Source organism: Zeugodacus cucurbitae, chromosome X (genome assembly GCF_028554725.1).
Source record: "Zeugodacus cucurbitae isolate PBARC_wt_2022May chromosome X, idZeuCucr1.2, whole genome shotgun sequence".
NCBI lineage: Eukaryota > Metazoa > Arthropoda > Insecta > Diptera > Tephritidae > Zeugodacus > Zeugodacus cucurbitae.
In genome coordinates this window covers 24,405,097-24,417,642 of record NC_071672.1, presented here as the reverse complement: position 1 = coordinate 24,417,642, position 12,546 = coordinate 24,405,097, and the positions used below count along the sequence as shown (strand labels likewise).

General features: G+C 27.0%; 6 pseudogenes; 2 read left to right on the top strand and 4 right to left on the bottom strand.

Annotated features, from left to right (window-relative positions):
• The first annotated feature begins 1 nt into the window (after position 1).
• On the top strand, positions 2–1,881 carry LOC128923110 (NADH-ubiquinone oxidoreductase chain 4-like; annotated as a pseudogene).
• Positions 1,882–1,904: 23 nt separating this feature from the next.
• On the top strand, positions 1,905–2,647 carry LOC128922993 (NADH-ubiquinone oxidoreductase chain 5-like; annotated as a pseudogene).
• Positions 2,648–3,901: 1,254 nt separating this feature from the next.
• LOC128923111 (cytochrome c oxidase subunit 3-like) lies at positions 3,902–4,697 on the bottom strand (annotated as a pseudogene).
• On the bottom strand, positions 4,535–6,363 carry LOC128923113 (cytochrome c oxidase subunit 2-like; annotated as a pseudogene).
• LOC128923109 (cytochrome c oxidase subunit 1-like) lies at positions 4,535–8,035 on the bottom strand (annotated as a pseudogene).
• A 58-nt stretch (positions 8,036–8,093) lies between these two features.
• LOC128922992 (NADH-ubiquinone oxidoreductase chain 2-like) lies at positions 8,094–9,591 on the bottom strand (annotated as a pseudogene).
• Between the last annotated feature and the right edge of the window lie 2,955 nt (positions 9,592–12,546).

Genomic DNA, 12,546 nt, shown 5'->3' with positions numbered 1-12,546 from the left:
GTACTAATTATTTTGTAAATATTTCTTATTTTTTAGGATTTGATGTAATTTCTTATGGATTAATTTTATTAAGTTTTTGAATTTGTACATTAATGTTGACAGCTAGTGAGTCTGTTAATAAATATAATAATTATAAAAGATTATTTTTGTTTAATGTATTAATTTTATTGATTTTTTTAGTTTTGACTTTTAGAAGTATAAATTTATTTATATTTTATTTATTTTTTGAAAGTAGTTTAATTCCTACTTTATTTTTAATTTTAGGATGAGGATATCAACCAGAACGTTTACAGGCTGGTGTTTATTTATTATTTTACACTTTATTAGTTTCTTTACCTATATTGGTTGGGATTTTTTATTTATATAATACTTTAAATACTATAAACTTTTATTTATTGGGTAATTATATATTTAATTATGATTTGTTGTATTTAAGTTTAATTTTAGCCTTTTTAGTTAAGATACCAATATTTTTGGTTCATTTATGGCTACCTAAAGCTCATGTAGAGGCTCCAGTTTCAGGATCAATAATTTTAGCCGGCATTATATTGAAGTTAGGAGGATACGGGTTATTACGAGTGTTTTCTTTTATACAAATGAGAGGCATTAAATATAATTATGTTTGAGTTAGTATTAGATTAGTAGGGGGGGGTATTGATTAGTTTGGTTTGTTTACGTCAAACTGATTTAAAGGCTCTTATTGCTTATTCTTCTGTAGCTCATATAGGTATTGTATTAGGGGGTCTTATAACTTTAACTTATTGAGGTCTTTGCGGATCTTATACTTTGATAATTGCTCATGGGTTATGTTCTTCAGGGTTGTTTTGTTTAGCCAATATTACTTATGAACGGTTAGGGAGTCGAAGTTTATTAATTAATAAGGGGTTATTAAATTTTATACCTTCTATAACATTATGGTGATTTTTACTAAGAGCTTGTAACATAGCGGCCCCTCCTTCGTTGAATTTATTAGGTGAAATTTCTTTATTGAATAGAATTGTTAGTTGATCTTGAGTTACTATAATTTCTTTATCTTTACTATCTTTTTTTAGAGCTGCATATACATTATATTTATATGCTTATAGTCAACATGGTAAGGTATTTTCTGGCGTATATTCATTTAGAGGGGGTAAGATTCGGGAATATTTGCTATTATTTCTTCATTGGTTTCCTTTAAATTTATTAATTTTAAAGAGAGATATTTGTTTATTTTGACTTTAATTAATCTAAATAGTTTATTTAAAATATTGATTTGTGGTGTCAATGATATGAGTTAGTCATTTTAGATCGTGAAATATTTATCAATTTGTAGAATTAGATTTTTGGTTTTAATTTCTATTAGAATCAATTTTTTTTTGTCTAGTTTGTTATTTTTAATAAATGATTATACTATCTTTTTGGAGTGAGAAGTTGTAAGTTTAAATTCAGCTAGAATTGTAATAACCTTTTTATTTGATTGAATAAGTTTATTATTTATATCTTTTGTTCTATTAATTGCTTCTTTAGTTATTTATTATAGAAAGGAGTATATGAGAGGTGATTTAAATATTAATCGTTTTATTATATTAGTTCTTATATTCGTTATATCTATAATGTTATTAATTATTAGTCCAAATTTGATTAGAATTTTATTAGGGTGAGATGGGTTAAGATTAGTATCTTATTGTTTAGTTATTTATTTTCAAAATGTTAAGTCATATTATGCTGGCATATTAACAGCTTTATCCAATCGGATTGGGGATGTCGCATTTTTATTAGCTATTGCTTGAATGTTAAATTACGGGAGTTGAAACTATATTTTTTATTTAGAAGTTATGAAAAATAGAGTAGAAATGGAAATTATTGGGGCTTTGATTATATTAGCTGCTATAACTAAGAGTGCTCAGATTCCATTTTCATCTTGATTACCTGCTGCTATAGCGGCTCCTACACCAGTTTCTGCTTTAGTTCATTCTTCTACTTTGGTGACTGCTGGGGTTTATTTATTAATTCGATTTAATATTTTGTTGAGAGGTAGATGATTAGGGGATTTATTATTATTATTATCTGGTTTGACTATATTTATAGCTGGATTGGGGGCTAATTTTGAATTTGACCTAAAAAAGATTATTGCCCTATCTACTTTAAGACAATTAGGATTAATAATAAGAATTTTATCTATAGGATTTTATAAATTAGCTTTTTTTCATCTGTTAACTCATGCTTTATTTAAGGCTCTTTTATTTATATGTGCTGGAGCTATTATTCATAATATGAATAATTCTCAAGATATTCGTTTGATAGGAGGACTTGGTATTTATATACCATTAACATCTGGTTGTTTTAATGTTGCTAATTTAGCGTTGTGTGGTATGCCTTTTTTAGCTGGGTTTTTATTCTAAGGACATAATTCTTGAGATTGTTTCTTTAAGTTATATTAATATATTTTCTTTCTTTTTATATTTTTTTTCTACTGGTTTAACTGTTTGCTATTCTTTTCGATTGGTCTATTATTCAATAACAGGTGAATTAAATTGTGGTTCTTTAAATATGTTAAGAGATGAGGGATGAATTATGCTTCGTGGGATGAGAGGTTTACTAGTAATGAGAATTGTGGGAGGTAGTATGTTAAGTTGATTGATTTTTCCTACACCATATATAATTTGTTTGCCTAGTTATTTGAAGTTGTTAACTTTGTTTGTTTGTATTGTGGGAGGTGTATTAGGCTATTTAATTTCAAATGTTTCTTTATTTTATTTTAATAAATCTTTAAGTAATTATGTTAGCAGTTATTTTTTTGGTTCTATATGATTTATACCTTATATCTCTACTTATGGGATTATTAACTATCCCTTGATTTTAGGAGGAAGAGTATGTAAATCTTTTGATCAGGGTTGATCAGAATTTTTAGGGGGTCAAAATTTATATAACGAATTAGGGAAATATTCTCAACATATATTTGTTATACACAATAATAACTTGAAGATTTATCTTTTATTATTTGTTTTATGAATTACTTTCTTGTTTTCTTTCTTTTTAATATTTTATTCAAATAGCTTAAATGTAGAGCATAACACTGAAGATGTTAGGGTAATTATGTAATTTTTGGATATAGTGAATTAGTTTTAGTAATTTATAAAAATAGTAAAATTTTGTTTTTACAATGAAAATGTAATGTTTTTGCTAAACTATATAAACAGAAGTACAAATGGAGTTTAACCATTAAAAGATAAAAGTTAGCAGCTTTTTCTTGAACGTCATACTTCCTTAATTGGAGAATAACCTCAATTCTATCATTAACAGTGATAAGCCTCTTTTTGGCTTCAATTAAAAAGATTTAGTAAATAATTAATTTTATACATTTAGAGAATAAGGGTATTAAATACCTAAGATTAGGTCGAAACTAATTGCAATAAATCGCTTCATATTCTGTTTAAGGTAGATTGAGAATATCAATACTTTTTGAATGCAAATCAAATGTTATAATTAACTACAACCCTAGGTTTAGTTTGATCAGTTTAATATTCCTTGATTTCATTCATGATATAATCCAATAATTAGAATAATAATGAAAATAATTGAGGTAATTGTTCATATGAAGATGTCTGAAGTAGAGATAATTAGAACTATAGGTAAAATAAGAGCAATTTCTACATCGAAAATTAGAAAAATAATAGTGATTAGGAAGAATCGAAGTGAGAAAGGTAGGCGTGAAGATGACTTTGGATCAAACCCACATTCAAATGGAGAACATTTTTCTCGGTCTGTAAGAGCTTTTTTTGAAAGTACTGAAGCTAAAATTATTACAATTCTGGTGATTGTTATTAGAATTAACCCTATAATAATGATTGAAAAGATTATCTATACTACCGATTAGTAGACCTTATGATTGGAAGTCAAATATACTTATATACTATACAGATAATTAATTAACCTCCTCATCAATAAATTGAGATATAGAGGAATAATCATACAATATCAACGAAATGTCAGTATCATGCGGCTGCTTCAAATCCGAAATGATAAGTTTTAGAAAAATGATTATTTAAATGTCGGATTAAACAGACTAAAAGGAAAGTTGTTCCAATTAATACGTGAATTCCATGGAAGCCTGTTGCTATAAAGAATGTAGAACCGTAAACTGAATCTGCAATAGTAAAAGGTGCTTCGATGTATTCATAGGCTTGTAGGATAGTGAAGTAAACCCCTAATAAAACTGTAAAAAATAATCCTTGTGTGGCTTGAGAATGATTACCCTCTATTAATCTATGGTGAGCTCAAGTTACTGTAACTCCAGATGATAAAAGAATTGCTGTATTTAACAAAGGAATTTGGAATGGATTGAATGGTTGAATACCAGCAGGGGGTCATGAAGCACCTAATTCGATGGCAGGTGATAGTCTGCTATTGAAAAATGCTCAAAAGAAGGATACAAAGAATAAGACTTCTGATAAAATAAATAAAATTATTCCTCATCGAAGGCCTAATGTAACTGGTAGGGTATGTAATCCTTGAAATGTTCCTTCTCGTGAGACGTCTCGTCATCATTGATAGACTGTTAGGATAGTAATTACATTTCCTAATAGAAATAGCGAAATGTCGTATTGGTGGAATCATTTAACTAAACCTGATACTGATGTTATAGCTCCGATAGCTCCTGTTAAAGGTCATGGGCTATAATCTACTAAATGGAATGGGTGATTTGAGTGTGTTGACATTAATTTACTTCACTAGAGTATAAAGTACTTAAAACAGCAAATACATATGACTGAATAATAGCTACAGCTGATTCAAGTACTAATAAAGCAATTTGTCCAATTAATAAAAGGGATACAATAATGTAAGATAACGAAGGGCCAGTATTTCCCAATAGGGTTAATAATAAGTGTCCTGCGATTAATTTAGCCGCTAGTCGAACAGCTAAAGTTCCTGGCCGAATAATATTACTAATAGTTTCAATACATACCATGAATGGTATTAGTACTGCTGGAGTTCCTTGGGGCACTAAATGGGCGAATATGTGTTGAGTGTGGTTAATTCATCCATATAATATAAAACATAATCATAGAGGAAGAGCCAAGGTAAGGGTCAATGTTAAATGACTTGTACTTGTGAAGATATAAGGGAATAAACCTATAAAATTATTAAATAGAATTAGAGAAAATAATGAAACGAAAATGAAGGTTGAACCTGAATGACCTGAGGGACCTAATAAGGTTTTGAATTCCTTATGTAGTGTTAGTAAAATAGAATTTCAAAAAATATGTCATCGTGATGGTATTAATCAGTAAGCTGATGGGATTAACAATAATCCTAGGAATGTTCTTATTCAATTTAATGATAAATTGAAAATGCTTGATGAGGGATCGAATACAGAGAATAAATTTGTTATCATTTTCAGTTAAGGGATGTAGATGAATACTTCTTTGAGATTTGAGATTTAGGGGTTTGTGGAAGTACAGAATAATAATTTATTATACTAAACAAAATAAAAGTAATTGAGAAGATAATAAATAAACTTAATCAACCGATAGGAGCTATTTGTGGAATTAAAAAATACTAATTAATTCAGTAATTTCAGTTTGACACACTAATGTTATATTTTAACTAATTTTTTTTCATTAGAAGTAAGTGCTAATTTACTATAAAATGGTTTAAGAGACCAGTACTTGCTTTCAGTCATCTAATGATAAATTATGAGTTAGCTCTGTTAGTAACTCATTTAATAAAATGATTAACAGGGATTCTTTCGATTACAATAGGTATAAAACTGTGATTAGCTCCGCAAATTTCAGAACATTGACCATAGAATAAACCTGGGCGGTTTATTAAAAAATTAGTTTGGTTTAATCGGCCCGGGGTTCCATCAACTTTTACTCCTAACGATGGAATTGTTCAAGAGTGGATTACATCTGCGGCTGTCACTAAAATTCGAATTTGTGAATTTATAGGTAAAACTACTCGGTTATCTACGTCTAATAAACGAAATCCGTCTGTAGCTAATTCATTAGTAGGGATTATATATGAGTCAAATTCTACATTTATGAAATCTGAATATTCGTAACTTCAGTATCATTGGTGTCCGATAGCCTTTAAAGTTACTGAAGGTTCATTAATTTCATCCAATAAGTAAAGTAGGCGTAGAGAGGGGAAAGCAATAAATAGCAGAACAATTGCTGGAAGAATAGTTCAAATTATTTCAATGGTTTGACCGTGAAGGAGGTTTCGGTTTGTGTAAGTATTGAAGAACAATATAAATATTAAATAACCTACAAGAGTTGTAATTATTACTAAAATTATAAGAGCATGATCATGAAAAAATGTAAGTTGTTCTATAAGAGGAGAGGCACTATCTTGAAGGCCAAGGGCAGCTCATGTTGTCATTAGTTTCTAATAAAAGTAAAATACTTTATATATGGAGCTTAAATCCATTGCACTAATCTGCCATATTAGAAATTAGTTAAAAGAGGTAATTCTGAATAACTATGTTCAGCAGGTGGTGTATTTTGAAGTCATTCAATTGAAGAACTAAGTTGCATTGGGTAAATTACTTGACGTTGAGTAACTAATCTTTCTCAAATAATAAATAAGAAGAAAAGAATTCCTAGTAAAGAAATTGATGAACCAATTGTAGAAACTACATTTCATGTTGTGTAAGCATCTGGGTAGTCGGAGTAACGTCGAGGTATTCCTGCTAATCCTAAGAAGTGTTGAGGGAAGAAAGTTAAGTTTACACCAATAAATATAATAATAAATTGACTTTTTAATCACTTAGGGTTTAAAACTAATCCAGTAAATAATGGATATCAGTGTACAAATCCAGCTATAATAGCAAATACTGCTCCTATTGATAAAACATAATGGAAATGAGCTACTACGTAGTAAGTGTCATGAAGAATAATATCAACAGAAGAGTTGGCTAATACTACTCCAGTTAGTCCCCCAACTGTGAATAAAAATACAAAACCTAAAGCTCATAATATAGCTGGGGAATAATTTAATTGTGTTCCATGAAGAGTGGCTAGTCATCTGAAAATTTTAATTCCAGTAGGAACAGCAATAATTATTGTAGCTGAAGTGAAGTAAGCTCGAGTATCAACATCTATACCTACTGTAAATATATGATGGGCTCATACGATAAATCCTGGATTACTTGGATTGCTATTATAGCGTAAATTATACCTAAGGAACCAAATGTTTCCCTTTTACCCGATTCTTGTCTAATAATATGAGAAATTATACCGAATCCTGGTAAAATTAAAATATAAACTTCAGGGTGTCCAAAGAATCAAAACAAATGTTGGTATAAAATAGGGTCTCCACCACCAGCTGGGTCGAAGAAAGAGGTGTTTAAGTTTCGGTCTGTTAAAAGTATAGTAATAGCTCCGGCTAATACAGGTAGAGATAGAAGTAAAAGAAGAGCTGTCAATACTACGGCTCAAACGAATAAAGGTATCCGGTCAAATGTGATTCCTGTTGATCGCATATTAATTACTGTAGTAATGAAATTTACGGCTCCTAAAATTGATGAAATACCAGCTAAATGCAGAGAAAAAATAGCTAAATCAACTGAGGCCCCACCATGAGCGATAATTGATGAAAGGGGAGGATAAACAGTTCAACCTGTACCAGCTCCGTTTTCTACTATACTGCTCACTAAAAGTAATGTAAGAGAGGGAGGTAATAATCAAAATCTTATATTATTCATTCGAGGGAATGCTATATCTGGCGCTCCTAGTATTAGGGGTACTAGTCAATTTCCAAATCCTCCAATTATAATAGGTATTACTATGAAAAAAATCATAACAAATGCATGAGCTGTTACGATGACATTATAGATTTGATCATCTCCGATTAAAGCTCCTGGGTGACCCAGTTCTGCCCGGACTAAGATTCTAAGAGATGTTCCTACTATACCTGCTCAAGCTCCGAAAATAAAATATAATGTTCCGATATCTTTATGGTTCGTTGAAAATAGCCATTGTCGCGATTAAATGGCTGAAGTTTAGGCAATAGACTGTAAATCTATTTATAAGAATTTATTCTTTTTAATCAAGGCTTTATAGTCAATATTGACATTAGACTGCAATTCTAAAGGAGTAAAAATTTACTAAGGCTTAAAAGACTATACTTATATTTATAGCTTTGAAGGCTATTAGTTTATTTAACTTAAAGCCTTATTCTATAAATTTACAAGAATAGGTAGACTAGGGAAACTAGTACTAATCTAAATGTAGAGATGAAAGATAAAACAAGTATAGTTTTAAAAGAAAAATTGTTGATGAATATTTTACCGTTCAATTATTTTCGTAGTAGTTTAGTATAAAAGCTGCAAAACATAGTCGTAGATAAAAAAATAATGTAATTAAAGTTATTACAGTTATGATGGTTACTAAAATGTATTGTCTTTTTAGAACTAATATCTGAATAACCAACCATTTAGGTAGAAACCCAATGAATGGGGGTAGTCCACCTAAGGATAGAAGATTAAGAAATAATATAAATTTTAAAATTTTTGATCTAAAAAATGAATCGAATAGTTGATTGATGTGGAATATTTTAAAATTGTTGAATATGAAGGTTAGACTGAAGGATAAAAATGAATAATATGAAAAATAAATTAATCATATCGATTCACTAGTTTGCATAGCCGCTAATATTCAACCTAGGTGGTTGATAGAGGAGAAGGCTATTAACTTTCGTAAGGAAGTTTGATTTAATCCTCCTAAAGATCCTACAATGGTTGATGTAAAGATTACTAAAAGAATAAAATTGTTTGGCGAAATGTAGGAGATTAATATAAGAGCAATTTTTTGTCAGGTTATTAAAGTTAAAGCGTTTATTCACGATAAGCCTTCTATAACATTTGGAAATCAGAAATGAAAGGGGGCTGCCCCTCTTTTTAATAATAGTGATGATGTAATAATTAAGTCATTATATAAAGAATTTTCTTGTGTGACAGGAAAATTGTTTAAGTATCTCATTATAATAGCAAATAATAATACTGCTGAGGCTAAGGCTTGAGTTAGGAAATACTTAAGAGAGGCTTCTGTAGATATTAAATTATTACTATTTATTAGGGGGATAAAAGATAATAAATTAATTTCTAGACCTATTCAAGCTCCCAATCAAGAATTAGATGATACTGTGATTATTGTACCTGTAATTAAGATAAAGAAGAATATAATTTTAGCTGAATTATTAAAAATTAAAAAGAAAAGGATTAGGACCTTTATAAATGGGGTATGAACCCAGTAGCTTGATTAGCTTATCTTTTTATAATTGATATATTTTGGTGTATGATGCACAAAAGTTTTTGATACTTTTAGAAATAGTTTAATTCTATTAAATATAATGAATGTAATATTATTACATAATTTACCCTATCAAGGTAACCCTTTTCGTCAGGCAATTCATTCAATGAAAACAGCTTATTTCATTTATAATAGGCTGTTTTCATCTAATTTTTTTTTTTTTTTCCTATAGTTAATTTTAATTAAGTTAGATAAAATAATTACATTTAAATTAATTTTATCTAAATAAGTTAAATTAGTAAACTTATTTAAATTGTATTTTTTACTAGTAGTTAACAGTAAATTCCAATATAGACATTTCCGAGAGTTAAAAGTACAACTCATAGATAAATAGATAGATGAATAACAAAGAGTTATTTTTATTATTTATTTATACAAATGTCTAACTACAGATGATTTTATCTACTAATCAATTGATCTAATTGTTATAGATCTCTGAATTCTAGGGTTTTTTTGACATAATTAATAGGCATATATTAATTAATTAAATATTTATATACATATAGATATTTATTAATCTTAACTGGTATATCGTTAATTTATCTTTAACTAATATTTTAAAATTTTTAAGACTATATAAAAATAAATTTTTGAATGAAAATCTATTTTAAATTTTAATATTTTATAAATTTTATAATTTAAAAAAAAAAAAAAAAAAAAAAAAAATTGTATAAAATTAATTATTTACTAAATCTTTTTATACAGATATGATAATTTTTTGTTATCTTATTTAATTATTATTTCAATTATTAATTTATTTTTTTATGTTATTAAGTAATAGTTATATTTTATTATTAAATTAATAATAAACAATTAATTATTACCAGTTGAATTTAATGAAAACGAGATTTTTTATAATAGGCTGTTTTCATCTAATTTTTTACAATGAAAAACGGTTAATTACTTAGGGGGTAATGACTGATGCAGACCGAAGTACTAAGTTATTTTATTTTTGTATATTTTTACTTTATTAAAGTTGTACTTTAAGTTAGTTATTAAGGTTTAATATGGTTTGTTAGGTAATATATATATAGTTTTTTAATAAATTAATATTAAAGTTTTATTTTAGCTTTGAATTTTATTATTGATTTATTTTATATGTAAGTTTTTGCGTGTATTTTTATTTATTTTAATAATAAATAAATTTTAATTATAATCTCAGTAAATAGCTTTATTAATCAAGGAAACTTGGAAATAGTAATTTCATAAAGTATTGGCTAAATTTGTGCCAGCAGCCGCGGTTACACAAATAATGCAAATAAAATTTGTTCAGTGTGAGTTAAAATGATTGATTTTAAAATAAAATTAAATTTATTAGGTGAAATTTTAAATTTAGTAATTTTTAAATTGTAGGATTTTGAAGCTTGTAAATTTTGGATATAAACTAGGATTAGATACCCTATTATTTAAAATGTAATTGTTAACACTAAGGTAGTAGTAGTTATGTTCTTGAAACTTAAAAAATTTGGCGGTATTTTAGTCTATTCAGAGGAACCTGTCCTGTAATTGATAATCCACGATGAACCTTACTTAAGTTTGTCTTTCAGTTTATATACCGTCGTTATCAGAATATTTTATTAGAATAATAATTTTCTATAATTTTAATATGAATGTATATCAGATCAAGGTGTAGCTTATATTTGAGTAGAGATGGGTTACAATAAATATATTTAAACGGATCTAATTATGAAATATTTTTAGTGAAGGTGGATTTGATAGTAAAATTTTAAAGATTGTGAATTTGATTTTAGCTCTAGAATATGCACACATCGCCCGTCGCTCTTACTATTAAGGTAAGATAAGTCGTAACATAGTAGATGTACCGGAAGGTGTATCTAGAATGACAGTTTAAAGCTTATTTAGTAAAGCGTTTCATTTACATTGAAAAGATTTTTGTGCAAATCAATATAAACTGAGCAATATTTGTTTATTAATTTTTTTTGTTTTAAAATTAATTTATTAATTTATAATTAAAATAATTATATAATTTAATGTTTTAGTAATTTTTAATGAAAAAAATAATAATAATAATAGTTAATTAGTATTGTGAAAGATTACTGAAATATTTTGAAAAATTTTTGTTTTAAAAGAAAATTTTATTTATTGTACCTTGTGTATCAGGGTTTATCAAATAATTAATAATTATTTATTAATCTCGATTTTATAAGAGTTAATAATTTATGAAAGTTAATGTGTCAAAATTATTTTAAATAAATTATTAGAAATGAAATGTTATTCGTTTATAAAGGTATCTAGTTTTTTTAGAAATAAATTTAATTTACGAATTTTTAATTTTTTAGTTATTTGTTTAATTAAAAAATTTATTAATTTGAATATCTTAAGGGATAAGCTTTAAGATAAATTGTTAAAAATTAATAATTTTAATATAAAATGTATGCTTAGAATTAGCAATCATTATAAAGTTTGTTATAAATTATTTTATAATTTATATTATTTATTATATTTTAATTTATTTATAAAAATTTTTTTATTAATAATTTATAAAAAGGAATAATGATAGAATTAGTATATTTAATGTTTAAGTAATTTTGTATGATAAGTTTGTATAAAGAACTCGGCAAATTTTTTACCCGCCTGTTTAACAAAAACATGTCTTTTTGAGTTATTTTTAAAGTCTGACCTGCCCACTGAAATTTTTAAATGGCCGCAGTATTCTAACTGTGCAAAGGTAGCATAATCATTAGTCTTTTAATTGAAGGCTGGTATGAACGGTTGGACGAGGTATAAGCTGTTTCATATAAATTTATAATAGAATTTTATATTTTAGTCAAAAAGCTAAAATATTATTAAAAGACGAGAAGACCCTATAAATCTTTATATTTTTTTTTATTTAAATTTTTTGGATTTATTTTATTTTTATAATGGAGAATATTTTGTTGGGGTGATGTTAAAATTTAATGAACTTTTAATTATAAAAAATCATTAATTTATGAGTTATTGATCCATTAGTAGTGATTAAAAGATTAAGTTACTTTAGGGATAACAGCGTAATTTTTTTGGAGAGTTCATATCGATAAAAAAGTTTGCGACCTCGATGTTGGATTAAGATATAATTTTAGGTGTAGCCGCTTAAATGCTAAGTCTGTTCGACTTTTAAATTCTTACATGATCTGAGTTCAGACCGGCGTAAGCCTGGTTGGTTTCTATCTTTAGTAAGTTGTAATATCTTAGTACGAAAGGACCAGGTATTAAAATAATTATATTTTAAAATTAGAATATGATTAATTTAAAT